The following is a 6410-nucleotide window of genomic DNA, read 5'->3' on the forward strand; positions in this document are numbered from 1 at the left end:
AGGACTTTTTCTGCCACACTTTTTAAAATTAATTGTATATTCTGAAGATCACTTTTTTTTTTTAAGAAACACAATTGTGTAGATTTACTTTAGTCCCTATTCCCTACTCATAAATACTTAGTTTGCTTACTGTCATCTTTGGTTCTAGAAAGATTGCTACAATAAGAAGACTTGCACATATAGTATACGTGTTTTCATAGTTTTTACCAGTATATTTTGAGGATAGATTCCTTCAGGTAAGATTGCTGGATCACATGGTAAATGCATGTAATTTTATTATTGCCATATTCTTCTCTACATGGGTTATGTCATTTTACATTCCCATAAGCAATGTATGAGAATGCCTGTTTCTCCACAGCCTCAACAGCAAAGCATGTGGTCAAACTTTGGAATTTTTGTCGGATACATGAGAAATACATTCAACCATAATTTTACTTTACATTTATTTTATTAATAGTGCTGTATATCTCTTCATATGGCTAAAGGTCATCTCTTTGTAAACTGTTCTAGCCCATTTTTCTATGGAGTTTTTGGCCTTTTTCCAATCTACTCTCAGGAGCTCTTTATACAGTAAGTATATCAAACTCCTTTTTTTCCTATGACTAACCTGCAAATCTTTCTTTTTCCTAACTTGTAATTACCTTCTATTTTTCTTATTTCCTCCCATACAAATTATTAATTTTTATGTAATAAAACTTTTTAATTTTTTCCTTATTTTATCTGGATTTTGAATAATAGTAAGGTTTCCTCACTTCTAGATTAAAATTAACTCACCCATGTTTTCTAGTACTTGTATGGTTTTCTGTAATTTAAATTTAAATTAACTTAAGTACATTTAATAAAAAATTACCTGGTGGCACTGTTGCTGCAATTGTATTAAATTAAAAAAAATACTTTGGGAAAGAATTGACTTTTATAATGCTGTAGATTGATACTTTTAAAACTTCAAGCCAAATCATGCCATCTCTCTGCTTAAAACCTTCCAATGTCTCTTTACCTCACTGGAAGTACAAGCCAAAGGGTTTGCAATAGTCCATGCTATTTGACTTCTGTTCCTAATACCCTTCCCCCGAAATCACTGCAGCCACACCAGACTTAGCAGTTGCTGGTTCTTCTGTAGGGCCACTCTTTCCCCCAGATGTTTGCAGGGTCTTTTGCTCAAATGTCACCATCTTAACAAGCATTTCTTAACCATACTATTTAAATTTCTAGAGGGATCCAAGATGGCCTATTAGGAGCCGCTCAGGATTCCAGCTCCCAGTGAAAACACGGAGGGTGAGTGGATGCCACATTTACAGATGGAATTTTATTGCCCACAGACCAGGAGATTCCCAGGCGGAGGAGCCCAATGGGTCACCAGCACGGCTGGTTTGGCCGGCAGGGCTGTTTTCACTGGCACGGCTGTTTTGCCGGCACCCAACCACAGCAGTTCTCTGTACAAAATACACAGGTCCGGGAGCCATTTTAGCTGGCGATTGGAGTTCCAGGAAGGCAGAGTTGCCCATTCATCTGATTAAAAAGGGGACTGAAACAGGGAGCCAGGTCAGGAGATTCCTGGGCAAAAAAGCACCACGAATCTCAGCACTGCTGTTTCAGCAGTGCAGTGGGTCACCACATGGGAAATCACACAGATCCCAGTGTCTTTTCAACAGGCGACTGGAACACCTAGGAGACAGTCGACCTTCAATTAAAAAAAAAAATAAGGCTCTGAGGCAGGGAGCCAGGTGATCAGGCTCAGCTGGTCGCACCCCCACAAAAAAAGCAATCAGAAATGCTCTGGATTGAGAGTTTCACAGCAAGCACAGCTGAACCTGGGACAGTCCAGCTCTGTGCGGGAGGGGCGTCTGCCATTACTGAGGCACTCCACCACTACGGAGGTAGTTTGCCATTGCTGAGGCAGTCTGCCATTGCTGAGGCATCCCACCATTACAGAGAGAGTCCACCCTTATAGAGGTGGGCTGCCATTGCTGAGGCAGCTCTAAATAAACCAGCATAAACAGGACTGCAGGGAAGTTTACACAGCAGCAGGGCAGAGCCCACAGCAGCTCAGCAAAGTCTCTGCAGGCAGACAGTGACTAGGCTGCCTCCTTGCTGGGCAGGGCAGCCCTGAAAGAAGGCAGCAGCACAATAGAACCTCATAAATAAAGCCATAACTCCCTGGGAAAGAGCACCTGGGGAAAAAAAGGGGGGTGGGTTATGAGTTCTGCTGCAGCAGACTTAAACGTACCTGCCAGGCAGCTATGAATGAACAGTGGAGCTCACAGCTCAGCATTTGAGCTCCTATAAAGGACAGACTGTCTCCTCAAGCAGCTCCCTGACCCACATATAGCCAAGGAGTCACCTCATAAAGGAGAGCTCAGACTGACAACTGGTGGGTATCCTTCTGGGACAAAGATAGCAGAAGAAACTGGCAGCAACCCTTACTGTTCTGGAGCCACTGCAGGTGATCCCAAGGCAGGCAGGGCCTGGAGTGGACCTCAGCAGTCCTACAGCAGAGGGGCCTGTTAGAAGGAAAACTAAGAAACAGAAAGAAATAACTTCATCATCAACAAACTGGACATCCACTCAGAGACCCAATATGAAAGTCAAAAACTACAAAGACAACAGGCTGATAAATTCACAAAGATGGGAAGAAACCAGCGCAAAATGGATGAAAACACCCAAAACCAGAACACTACTCCTCCTACAAGGGATCACAACTCCTCACCAGCAAGGGAACAAGGCTGCATGGAGAATGCATGCAATGAAATGACAGAATCAGGCTTCAGAAGGTGGGTAATAAGAAACTTCTGTGAGCTAAAACAACATATTCTAACCCAATGCAAAGAAACTAAGAACATTGAAAAAAGATTTGACAAAATGCTAACGAGAATATACAACTTAGGAATATAAGTGAATTGATGGAGCTGAAAAACGCAACATGAGAACTTTGTAAAGCATACACAAGTTTCAGCAGCAGAACTGAACAAGCAGCAAAAAAGATATCAGAGGTCGAAGATCAACTCAATGAAATAAAATGAGAAGGCAAGATTAGAGAAAAAAGGGTAAAAAGGAATAAACAAAGTATCCAAGAAATATAGGACTATCTGAAAAGACTTAATCTACATTTGATAGGTGTACCTGAATATGATGAAGAGAATGAATCCAAGCTGGAAAATGCTCTTCAGGATATTAACCAGGAAAACTTCCCCAACATAGCAAGGCAGGCCAATATTCAAGTCCAGGAAATACAGAGAACACCACAAAGATATTCCTCAAGAAGAGCAACCCCAAGGCACATAATTGTCAGATTCACCACAGTTGAAATGAAGAAGAAAATGCTAAGGGCAGCCAGAGAGAAAGGTCAGGTTACCCACAAAGGGAAGCCCATCAGACTCACAGCAGATCTCTCAGCAGAAACCCTACAAGACAGAAGAGAGTGGGGGCCAATATTCAACATCCTTAAAGAAAAGAACTTTCAACCCAGAATTTTCCATCCAGCCAAACTAGCTTCATAAGCGAAGGAAAAATAAAATCCTTTGTGACCAAGCAAGTACTCATAGATTTCATCACCACCAGGCCTGCTTTACAAGAGCTCCTGAAAGAGGCAGTAAACATAGAAAGGAACAACCAGTACCAGCCACTCCAAATGGTAAAGAGCATCACCACAATGAAGAAACTGCATCAACTAATGGGCAAAACAGCCAGCTACCATCAAAACGGCAGGATCAAATTCACACATAACAATATTAACCCTAAATGTAAATGGGCTAAATGCCCCAATCAAAAGACACAGACTGGCAAATTGGATAAAAAGCCAAAGCCCATCGGTGCGCTGTATCCAGGAAACCCATCTCACATGCAAGGATACACAAAGGCTCAAAATAAAGGGATGGAGGAAGATTTACCAAGCAAATGGAAAGCATAAAAAAGCAGGAGTTGCAATTCTCGTCTCTGATAAAATAGACTTTAAACCAACAAAGAGCAAAAGACACAAAGAAGGACATTACGTAATGGTAAAAGGATCAATGCAACAAGAAGAGCTAATGATCCTAAATATATACACACCCAATATAGAAGTACCCAGATATATAAGGTAAGTTCTTAATGACTTACAAAGAGACTTACACTCCCACACAATAATAGTGAGAGACTTCAACACCCCATTGTCAATATTAGACAGATCAGCGAGACAGAAAATTAACAAGGATATCCAGGACTTGAACTCAGACCTGGACCAAGCAAACCTAATAGACATTTACAGAACTCTCCACCCCAAATCCACAGAATATACATTCTTCTTAGCACCACCTCGCACCTCACCTAAAATTGGCCACATAATTGGAAGTAAATCACTCCTCAGCAAATGCAAAAGAACAAAAATCATAACAAAGTCTCTCAGACCACAGTGCAATGAAGTTAGAACTCAGAATTCACAAACTAACTCAGAAACACACAGCTTCATGGAAACTGAACAACTGGCTGTTGAATGTTGACTGGGTAAACAATGAAATGAAGGCAAAAATAAAGATGTTCTTCCAAACCAATAAGAACGAAGACACAACATACCAGAATCTATGGGACACATTTAAAGCAGTCTCTAGAGGAAAATATATAGCAAGAAATGCCCACATGAGAAGCAAGGAGAAATTGAAAATTGACACCCTATCATCAAAATTGAAAGAGCTAGAGGAACAAGATCAAAAAAACTCAAAACCTAGCAGAAAACAAGAAATAACTAAGATCAGAACAGAACTGAAGGAGATAGAGACACAAAAAACTTTCAAAAAAATCAATAAGTCCAGGACCTGGTTTTTCGAAAAATTCAACAAAATAGACCACCAGCCAGATTAATCAAAAACCAAAGGGAGAATAATCAAATAGATGCAATAAAAAATGATAAAGGGGATATCACCACAAATTCCACAGAAATTCAAACCATCTTCAGAGATTTTTACAAACAACTCTATGCACATAAACTAGTAAACCTGGAAGAAATGGATAAATTCCTGGACACTTGCATCCTCCCAAGCCTAAATCAGGAAGAAGCTGAAGCCCTGAATAGACGAATAACAAGGTCTGAAGTTGAGGCAGCAATTAAGAGCCTACCACACAAAAAAAGCCCAGGTCCACATGGGTTCACAGCCGAATTTTACTAGACCTAAAAAAGAGGAGCTGGTATCATTCCTTCTGAAACTATTCCAAACAATCCACAAAGAAGGAATCCTTCCCAAATCATTTTATGAGACCAACATCATCCTGGTACCAAAACCTGGCAGAGACTCAGCAAGAAAAGAAAACTTCAGGCCAATATCCATGATGAACATAGATGCAAAAATCTTCAATAAAATACTGGCAGACCGATTGCAACAGCACATCAAAAAGCTTATCCACCATGATTAAGTAGGATTCATCTGGGCATGCAAGGCTGGTTCAACATACACAAGTCTAAAAACGTAATTCACCACATAAACAGAACCAAAGACAAAAACCACATGATTATCTCAATTGATGCAGAGAAGGCCTTTGATAAAATTCAACAACACTTTATGCTAATAAACCCTCAATAAACTAGGTAGTGACAGAACGTATGTCAAAATAATAAAAGTTATTTATGACAAAGCAACACCGAATATCATACTGAATGGGCAAAAACTGGAAGCATTCCCTTTGAAATCTGGCACTAGACAAGCATGCCCTCTCTCATCACTCCTATTCAATATAGTACTGGGAGTTCTAGCTAGAGCAATCAGGAAAGAAAAAGAAATAAAGGGTATTCAAATAGGAAAGCAGGAAGTCAAATTGTCTCTGTTTGCAGACGATATGATTATATATTTAGAAGACCCCATCGTCTCAGCCCAAAATCTCCTGAAACTGGCAAGCAAATTCAGCAAAGTCTCAGGATACAAAATCAATGTGCAAAAATCACAAGCATTCCTATACACCAATAACAGACTTAAAGATAGCCAATTCTAGAACGAACTGCCATTCACAATTGCTACAAGGAGAATAAAATACCTAGGAATACAACTAACAAGGAACGTAAAGGACCTCTTCAAGGAGAGCTACAAACCACTGCTCAATGAAATAAGAAAGGACATAAACAAATGGAGAAACATTCCATGTTCATGGTCAGGAAGAATCAATATCGTGAAAATGACCATAGTGCCCAAAGTAATTTACAGATTCAATGCTATCCCCGTCAAGCTACCAATGACCTTCTTCACAGAACTGGAAAAAACCACCTTAAACTTCATATGAAACCAAAAGAGAGCCCGCATAGCCAAGTCAATTCTAAGCAAAAAGAACAAAGCGGGAGGCATCACACTATCAGACTTCAAACTATACTACAAGGCTACAGTAATCAAAACAGCATGGTACTGGTACCAAAACAGACATATAGACAAATGGAACAGAACAGAGGCCTCGAA

Source organism: Cebus imitator, unplaced genomic scaffold (assembly GCF_001604975.1).
Source record: "Cebus imitator isolate Cc_AM_T3 unplaced genomic scaffold, Cebus_imitator-1.0 Scaffold4, whole genome shotgun sequence".
NCBI lineage: Eukaryota > Metazoa > Chordata > Mammalia > Primates > Cebidae > Cebus > Cebus imitator.